Source organism: Chionomys nivalis, chromosome 6 (genome assembly GCF_950005125.1).
Source record: "Chionomys nivalis chromosome 6, mChiNiv1.1, whole genome shotgun sequence".
Lineage (NCBI taxonomy): Eukaryota > Metazoa > Chordata > Mammalia > Rodentia > Cricetidae > Chionomys > Chionomys nivalis.
The window spans coordinates 90,373,427-90,383,023 of record NC_080091.1 but is presented as its reverse complement, the minus strand read 5'-3'; the positions used below and the strand labels follow the sequence as shown (position 1 = coordinate 90,383,023).

The window sequence follows — 9,597 nt, the reverse complement described above, 5'->3', positions numbered from 1 at the left end:
GCGGTGCGAGGGATCAGACCACAGTTCACATTCTCACGCACCTCTGACATCAACAATTACACTGCGACCATCTTCGAGTGCGTGAATGACACCTGTGCTAGCTAGGGAGTCTTTTGCGGTCATAGAACACCATGAATAAAAGCAGCTTGAGGAGGAAAGGTTTATTTCCACTCACAGTCCACGTCAGAGTCCATCACTAGGACAGGAACTCAAACAGTGCAAGAGCCGGGATGCAGGGGCTGATGCAGAGGCCGTGGAAGGGTGCTGCTTACCGGCTTGCTCCTCGTGACTTGCTCAGCCTGCTTTCTTATAGCACCCAGGACCTCCTGCCCAAGGATGGCATCATCCACAGTGAGATGGGCCTGCCTACATCAATAGTCAATCAAGAAAATGCCCAGAGGCTAGAGTAGACCTTGATATGCCAATAGGCACCACAGGCACAGGCTGAAGGAAGAGCCATTTGTCCCTCTTGCCAGTGATGAGAAAAAGACTCCTCCTAGTAGGTAGAAACGCGGACTTGTCTAAACGCCAGACTTTGGGGAAAGGAACTATTAATTTTGTTCACTCATTTCAAATGATATCAAAGGAAAGCATTTCCATCACTAGCTGGTGTTTATCATGCTTAGGGAACTAGCATCCATGCTAATTAGCTCCATGCACATTTAATATGCCTTCAGCGTAAGGTTATTAATTACCCAGAATGATTATTTCTTTGGGAGTGGGGAGTCTCTATTCTGCCAGCTGATGTTATTTAACCTTTGTTGAGAATATCCACCTGGGCATCAAGGCTCTCAGCTGTGTATGGAAAAGAGACAGTGCATCTCCTCTTGGAAAAACTCTTTGAGAACCATATTCTCTGTCTGGCCAATCTGATGAAAACTCCTCCCTGTGTGTCCTCACACCCTGTCATGCTTTAGCTTCAGGTATGGTGACAACGTAGGGAAGGTCCCCACAGGCCACACCTTTCCTTCCATCTTTAGCTGTTTCACTATAATTTATAGCACGTTATTAAGGAGTTATATTCAATTTGTCTGTGTATGTGACCATGTGTGTATGCTCATCGGTACACTGGTGCTTGCATGCATGCAAGTACACAAACATGCACACTTGTGTAAAGGCCCAGAGGCCAATCAACCTTAGATGTTTTCTCAGGACAGCTGTCCATCTAGGTTTTGAGACAGGGCCTCTTCTCCGGGACATGGGACTCTCCCATTAGGGTGGGGTTGTGACGCATGCCTTTAATCCCAGCACTCAGGAGGCAGAAGCAGGTGAATCTCAGTGAGTTCGAGGCCAGGCTGTCTTGGGACTTGCTTTGTAGCCTTTCAAGCCCCTGAAGACTTATCTGCTTGATTTCCCTGAGGGCTTTAGAGAACTACCAGACCCTTATCTTCACCAGTTACACTAGGTGACCTGCTGGTGTTAGCTGTCTGTACGCAGGAGCACGTGAAGAAGACGATGCTCTGTCACCGAGCTCTGTCTGTTGCACAATGATGAAATCATGCACAGTATGCATTAGAGGCCAGTCTATGTGGAGGAGGGGGTATAAATGAGGCAAAAAATAATAGTGTACTCCCCTTTTTCATTTGATTTTCTTTATCGCCCATGCTTCTATCCATGACCTTCAGTTTTCCAACTGCTGTATCGCTTGCTGTCCAGTTTCAGCTCAGAGTTGCCCTTGCTGAGTACCCCAAGTTCCTCTAGCTCACCAATTTCAATGAGCCCACTCGAGTCTCTGTTTGACTGGCTTTCCCTGCTGTACCGAGTGGACCCAGGCTGGTCATCCTAAGTGTCTTGATGCTCCCGGCCATTCTCCCTTATGCCCTGCCTGCAGTAAGCTGAACACTCCCCAGTGCCCTCCCCCAATTGCTACTGAGGGATGAGATCTTGAGGCTCCTAGAGGAATTGCTGTTACTGTCCAAACTCCCTGTATCACATTTCCCACTCCTTCCCATCTGATGACATCATGGACACTGATCACAAGAAGAGTCCTCATCCCATCACCAAATCCACCTGAGTTCCTGCACCTGATCCCAGACATATAGATACACACACACATAGACACAGACAGACACACACATGCATGCACACAGACACACACATACACACATGTGTGCATGCAGATCAGATATCTCTCCTTCCTTCCAGCCTTCTAAAGGTGTTCCTTCCTCTTCTTGGTGGAGTTGGTTCTTAAACAACAAGTAGTTTTCTGTTCTGGAAAGAATTCTTCAGAGCCTGAGGGCTGGGCTGTCAGAGAGGAAGCACTTTACTTTGGTGTCAAGTTGGCGGCCTGTGAAGTGAACTGATAAAAGATTATTGGAAGAAAAGCTTTTGGAATCAGAAAAACGTGATTAGAGAGGCAGAATTAAGGGAGCATGGGCACTGTGAGGGGCAGGGGAGTGACCTGGTTTCCTTTTCTGCTGCTGTGATGAGACAGTGACCAAAAGCAACTCCGGTGAGAAAAGATTTACTGTTGCACAGAATTTGGAAGAGCACTGGTAGTTTCAGTCGGGTATTAAATGTTGCTTAGTAACATGATGGGCACTGTCACTTGAGTTCCCCTGGTGGGGGACTGATAGTCTTCTAGGGCTATGTAACAGACCTACAGTTGATTTCCAAAGAGCAAACATTTCTGTGCCATAAAATTTCTATTCTGCTCCAGAGCCCCACGGCCTCCTCTCTTGACTCTCCCTTGGAAGATGCCATGCAGCTAACTCCTGGGCCAAAAAAACATCCTTTAGCACAGGCTGGCCTGACCGAGAACACCGTGTTCCTCTGGGTTTTACTCAAAAGTGGATGTGTTTTGAGCTAAACAATAAATATATCAAAGCCATTTCCCCAGTGGTTGATGGAGGAAGGTCATTGGTTAATTAAAAAAGAAACTGCTTGGCCCTCATAGGTTAGAACATAGGTGGGTGGAGTAAACAGAACAGAATGCTGGGAGGAAGAGGAAGTGAGCTCAGATGCCATTTCCTCTCCTCTCCAGGGCAGATGCAATGAAGCAAGCCGGCAGGTCAGACATGCTGAATCTTTCCCGGTAAGACTGATGCTACACATCTTATTAGAGATGGGTTGATCGGGATATGAGAATTAACCAGTAAGGGCTAGAGCTAATGGGCCAAGCAGTGTTTAAAAGAATACAGTTTGTATGTTGTTATTTTGGGGCAAAGCTATCCAGGCAACCAGGAGCTGGGGCGGCAGGAACACAGCCCGTAGCTCCCTACAAGTGGTTATCTATATTTATGATATTCGAGACCAAAGAGGCCACCACGTAACCTCCAGTAGAACAGGACAGAAAGAGCAGCATTGTGCATCTTATCTCCAAGGGGCCTCTATATGCTTCACAGATGTGATAGGTGTTCAGATTCCAGTGGAGTTTAACCTCTGTTCTGTGGTACTTGTCTCATTAGCGCATCCAGATCACAAGCTGCTTGCTGACCAGAGTCCACAAGAACCGATGTTAGCAACATGAGCCAGAACTGTACTCTGCAGAATGTCATTTCATGTGAGGCCCTGATGAGTTCTATTTGTGGAAGACAACTGAAAGGTTCACCAAGCCCGAGAATGTGTGTCTGCCCTTACTGAAAGGAAACCACTTCCTACTTCTTAAAATAACCAGGACTGGAAAGGAACTGCACCAGGTCATTAGTGACATTAGGACACCGAGTGCTGCAGACGGAGAAAGACTGGTACCAAGCGGCGGCGGTCTAAGAGCTCCTGGAGCTGAAGCTGCTATCTGATTAACTCTCTCTGAGAGCCTGTCTAAGAGCATTCGCCACGTGCTTCTGACTGGCAGGTGGGACTGAGGAGAGTGAGATTCCCATGAAGATGATCATCCCACATTATAGAATCTCTTGATAGCCGTGCTGATCTTTGCTGTACCCAATGAGATTGCCTCTGACTTACTTGGCCCTCCCTTTCCGAATGCCCCTTCCAAAGATCAGGTATGGAAGTATTCCTATCTCACTTTCTATTGGTGATCAAGGAAGTAACTACAGGGCAGGGCTCAGAGATCCAAAAGATCTACTGTGCCCTGAATGTATGTCAGGATTTCATTTATCACTTAGTGTTGTTGAATTTCTAGCAGAAGGGCCACAATAGCATTCCAGCACGCTTGATGAGCATCAGAGCAAATATTACAAGGTCTGGGCATTGCCTCTTGCCTAGTATACAATTACTCTTGTAGAATGCCATAAAACTGTTTGTAAAAGGACTGGAGGAATATGTTATCTGTACTTCTGCGGTACCACTCCCATTGTTTAGTGACTCTGGGGTCCAAAGAACAGGTTCATGTTGACAAACTGGGTGAGAGGTCATGAAGATCTATTATGGCTTGTCTCCCCAGCTTCATTTGGGAGCTGGGGACCTGAACTCCTGTCCTCTGCTTGTGCAGAAATTCACCTACCCATCCCCATTTCTGGACTCTTTTCATTGCTTTTTTGCTGGTCCCTGACTTCCTGCTTTTCACCCTTTTCTACCTGTTTCATAGAAACATCCAGTTCCTCTAGATCTTTCTTTCCTGCTAGCTGAAACAAGTTAAGCCTCAGTAGGAGAGATCATGACTAACCTCGAGAAGAAAAAAACTGAATTCGATGTTCTGACTTCTTTTCCCTGCAGGTTCCTGCAGTCCATCCACTTCTACTGTACCTGTTTCTTGCAGGGCACAGCAGCCAACCACCAGAAGCTAGCAACACTCAGTGTTAACCCTGGGGAAGAAACTAACCCTGCCCCGAACAGATCGTTCTGGCAACCTAGAATGGTATACTCTCCATGGGGGTAACCTCCAGATGTGTCTGTAAGTGGGCAAGGAGGAGGCTGTTGTAAAGTTCCAAAGTTAAGCAGAAGCCAAACTATGCAAGATCTTGCAAGCTATGGTAATTTGCACTTCATTTAAATTATTAATAATAATCGTTATTGTGTGCACACAGCATGGTACATATGTGGAGGACAACTCTGTGCAGTGGATTCTCTCCTTCCACCTTTACACAGGTTCTGGGGATTGAACTCAGGTTATCAGGCTCGTGTGGCAAGTCCTTTACTCACCCAGCCATCTCAAGGGTCCCTATTGAAGTTTCAGTGTATCTAAAAATCATTGACAGGGGGGCTGGAAAGATGGTTCAGCTGTCTCTCAGAACCCTAATGGTGGCTTACAAAAACTCTATTTCCAGGGGATTTACTGTCCTCTTCTGGCCTCCATGGGCATTGCAAGCATATGGTGCGCCTACATACAGGCAGGCAAAACACCTAGCATGCACATAAAAGTTGAAAAAGTGGGCGGAGGGACAGAACCATTGAACAGGTTCTAAATAATAGAGTCATGTGATTCTACTTCATCTGTGCATCTGTGCCCCCCCCCCCCATGGTCAGTGTGGAACTGGCTTCTGGAAGAGAAGGAATGAAAGAGAAACAGAAGTAATTGGAGGAGTCCAAGGAAAAGCTGACGGCGGCGGGTTCAACAGGGTGGTTGAGGTAGATAGGGTAGGAACAAACAGAGTGGTAAGGACTGCCAATGGCTTATATGTGGACACTAGAAAGTAGGGGCACTAAAGGTTAATTCTTGAGGGTCATTCCCATAGGTTATATACTATTCATGGCTTACAACTCCATTTAACTGTATATTCTCAAAATAAATGAAGTGATTCCAGTTTTTTTTTTTTTTCTTTTCAGACAGGTCTTTCTGTACAAAACTGACTGCCCTCAAGACCATAATCCTCCTGTTTCAGACTCCCTAGTGCTGGATTTAGAGGCGCATGCCCCATGGTCTCCCTGCTTCAGACTCCCGAGTGCTGGGCTTAGAGGCGCATGCCCCATGCTTGGCTTCATGAGGTAGTTTTTATGTGATGTGGAAACTTCATTCCCTAGTTATAAATACTAATGCAATGATGGGAGTTTACATACAGGACACAATAGAGGGAACAGATTTATCAAAATTCACACATTTGTTTTCAACTAGCTGCTTAAATAAGTTCATTTCTTTCATGTAATAAATGTTGATTAAAATCTTGAAAAAGACTTTCAACTACAAAAGTACTTTTCCCGAAATCTCTCTTGTAACACCTAGCAGCACATTTGTAAAAATTGTCCTTGAGTGAGTTTGTCTTGCCTGACAATTAATCTGAGATAGAACCAACACTGTGTTTTTCAATTACAGAGAGTTTGCCAGGCTCTTTGAACATCCTAGAACGCCAAGTAACTGAGAAAATTCTTGTCTCCTGGCACGATAGACTGAGTTTCCTTTTCATTTTCTGTCTAAATTGAGCACCATATAGTAGAGATTCATTAAAATCTACTCAATTATGACCTCTGGAGCTGATGTTGTATATGTCCTGTTGCAGTGCAAGTTGAAAGACTCTTCAGGGAAGAGCCACATTGTGTTGCCAGTGTTATTGATAACTCTGTAGCTGCCCCAGTAGATTCTATTTTATTGATTTATATGTGTATGAGTGTTTTGCCATGTGTGTACCATGTGCCTGCTTGGTGTCCTAGGAGGCCAGAAGAGGGCTTTGTATCCCTTGGGACTAGATTTACAGGTAGCTTTTTCTTACCATGGGGGTGCCTGGGAAGTGAACCCAGGTCTCTGGAAGCGGAGCCAGTTCTCTTAGCCCCTGAGTCATCTCCCCAACCTTGCCATAGCAGATTCCTTAAGGAACAGAGGGAAAGAGGGAAGTCTATTTTCTGAGCACTTAGTATGTTACATCTTCTTCAGTAGAGGTGTTTTAAGGTTTTGCTTATCTCTGTGTCCAGTGACCCTTACTCCTTAAGATCTCATATCAAGGCTGGACTTTCTCAGCCTTGACCATGTATTCAATCATTCCTCCGCAGAGCAACCCGACTCTCCAGTAAGAACATAAGTCATGTCTGCAGCTTGATACTTATTCATGTGATTATTATTTTCTTTTTAAACCACCATCTACCCCCTCAGCTAACCCACCGGTTTGCCAGGGCAGCCTGGTAAGTAATGGTGGTTGTTTCATCCACTTTACACCCGCGGTTTCTGCCACAGCACTGCAACAATTCAGGCATTTAATGGTGAGCACGTACATGTTTGGTTAGGAACTGGAGTCATAGTCATTCATGTCTAAATTTGAATCATGGTAAAGTAAGCTGAAACATTATCCCCAAATGTCCTAGGCGCAAAGCCCTGGAACCTGTAAATAGTAGCTAATATGGAAATAAGGCTTCCATAGATATGACTAAGGGTTTTGAGATGAGGTTCTCATCCTGGATTGTTGGGTCTGACACTAAATTAAATCACATGTATCTTATAAAGGTGAGGCCAAGATAGAAAAGGTGGAAGGCAATGTTACGATGACGGCAGAGACCGGAGTGAGATGACCACAAGTACTTAGAAGGTAGAGAAGGCTACGGACATACTCTCTGGTAGAGCCCTCTGATGATGTGGTCCTGCTGCCATCTTGACTTCGGAACTGTGAAACTGATTTCTGACTTGTAGAACCACGAGCCAATAAATTTCTAATTCGAACTATTGATTTATTATGGCAATGAAAGGGCTGTCCAAGCTATTAGATGTGTTGTGTGAGTCTGGACAAGTTACCTAATGTGCAACTTGGTGCTGAGTCTGTATCACCTCCCAGTCCAGGAAAACCCACAGCAGATGCCCAAGAAGATGTGGTAACATGTACGGTAGATGACAATTTGTAGAGATTATGTTGTAGTGCTTGAAAACATATTTATTATGACATTTATTTGGTATTTTATAAACTATTATGCTTAGTTCTCATAGCTTTGTGAAGATGAATGTCACATCTCCTCACTTTACAGGCAAGCAAACAGACAGAGAATTTAAACAGTTTGCTCAAATTGCATTATCAAAATGAAAAATACCATGGGAATAATTTTTTGAAATATTTTAGACGTGTTTTTTAAAATATTCTCATATCTTATTGCCAGATGCACTCTATCCATTGAAATAATAGTTCCAGTGTTTCAGAGGGGAGAACAGATACGCTTAGAACAAAGGCGTGACTGTTAAGGGGACTTTTAGTCTCTAGCACAGGATTAATCTTGAAAGCCAAGCTTTGTTAAGTGAGAGCTTTACAGATTCTTTCATTGCTCCTTAACTCATGAAAAACCAGAACCTGTGGGGGTGAAGGTAAAGAACACAGGAGGCATGAAGACAGTCCTTATTATGGGAAAGGAGAGGGAAGTTATGCTGGGCCCGCAGATGACGAGAACGAGGGGAAATGAGAGCGACACATCCAGAAAGCAGCCACCCGACTTCTCGCTCTGCTAGTTTTCCTGGAGGCCCACGTGTTCAAGCCTGGTTTCCAGGCAGCAGCGCTACTAGGAGATGGTAGAAGCTCTGGGACTTGAGGCCTATTGGGAAAAAGTTGGGCTACTGGGCACCTACCCTTCTGGGGGTACTGGAACTGCGTCCCCAGTCCCTTCTTCTCTCACATTCTGCCCATGAGGTAAACAGCCTGATTGTGCTCTGCACACAATGTGCTGCCTGGGCTGAAGACCAAGAGCAACAGGGCCAATCCGCCCTGGGAAGCCACAAGCCAAACCAAACCTTCTCCCAAGTTCACATGTCGCACATTGAGTAATGCAAAGTTGACTACTCTGTTCTCATGCCACCGTAACTCATGACAACTTCTGCTTGTCTGCTTCCAACTTGGGTAATTTCTTCCTCCTCCTCCTCCTGACCGCACCTCACTAGGTCGCCCTCACTTGGCCTAGACTTTGCTGTGTAAACTCAGCTGGCCTTGAGCTCAGGTCTCACTGCCTCTGCTGGGATTAACAGCAGCACTACTGCTCCCTGTTTCTCTGCTTTGTGAAGACTAAATCTGTTGAGTCTGAAGGGCTTCTTACATCATGGGATCTAGAAAAACTTCAACAAATGTTTCACTCTTATGCCAGATTTTTTTAAAAAAATAAAATGAACCCAATCATGGTTTAACCAAGTAGAAATTTGCTTCCATGTTGAAGCAGCTTGCCCAGGCTTGATGCAAATATCCAAGGCCCCATTTAAGTTTCAATTTCCCTCTTGTACTCTACTGGGCAAGGCCTCTGACAGGGTAGTCAGTCAGTTGTCCATGTATAGGAGAGTTTGCCCTCCTTCCCAGCACGGATACAGTGTGGAGGTGGAATGTGCGCGTGAAGCAAGTCAGACCCTTTCGCCAGGGAGACAGCATGTTCTCACAAGACCCACACAGCAAACTTACACCTTCATCTCACTGACAAAGAGGCCCCCCTGGTCCCTTAGCTGCAGGGAGTGTAGAGAAGGTTACATCTTTTTTCTATTATTATTATTATTATTTCTTTTTTTGAGACAGGGCTTCTCTGTAGTTTTGGAACCTGTGCTGGAATTCTCTTTTATAGACTAGGCTGGTCTTGAACTCACAGAGACCTGCTTGCCTCTGCCTCTTGAGTGCTAGGATCAAAGGTGTGCACCACCACTGCCCGGAGAGAAGGCAGCATCTTAGAGTAGGTGTTTTCCTCAGGAACTGCAGAGGAAAGAAAGACGAGCCTCACTGCTCAGGGTGCTTCAGTGTGTGGGCTTCTGTTGTTAGTGGAAAGCTCTTCCCTATCCCAGAGTATATGCAGTCTACATTCCTTTTAGATGAACTGTTCTTCTTG

At 45.3% G+C, this 9,597-nt stretch overlaps 1 long non-coding RNA gene across 1 annotated transcript; it reads left to right on the top strand.

Annotated features, from left to right (window-relative positions):
- The first annotated feature begins 2,864 nt into the window (after positions 1 to 2,864).
- LOC130875548 (uncharacterized) lies at positions 2,865 to 6,295 on the top strand. The gene is made up of 4 exons (XR_009057245.1): positions 2,865 to 3,034; positions 3,408 to 3,941; positions 4,615 to 4,871; positions 5,665 to 6,295. It is a non-coding gene; the product is annotated as an uncharacterized LOC130875548 (long non-coding RNA).
- Positions 6,296 to 9,597: the final 3,302 nt, after the last annotated feature.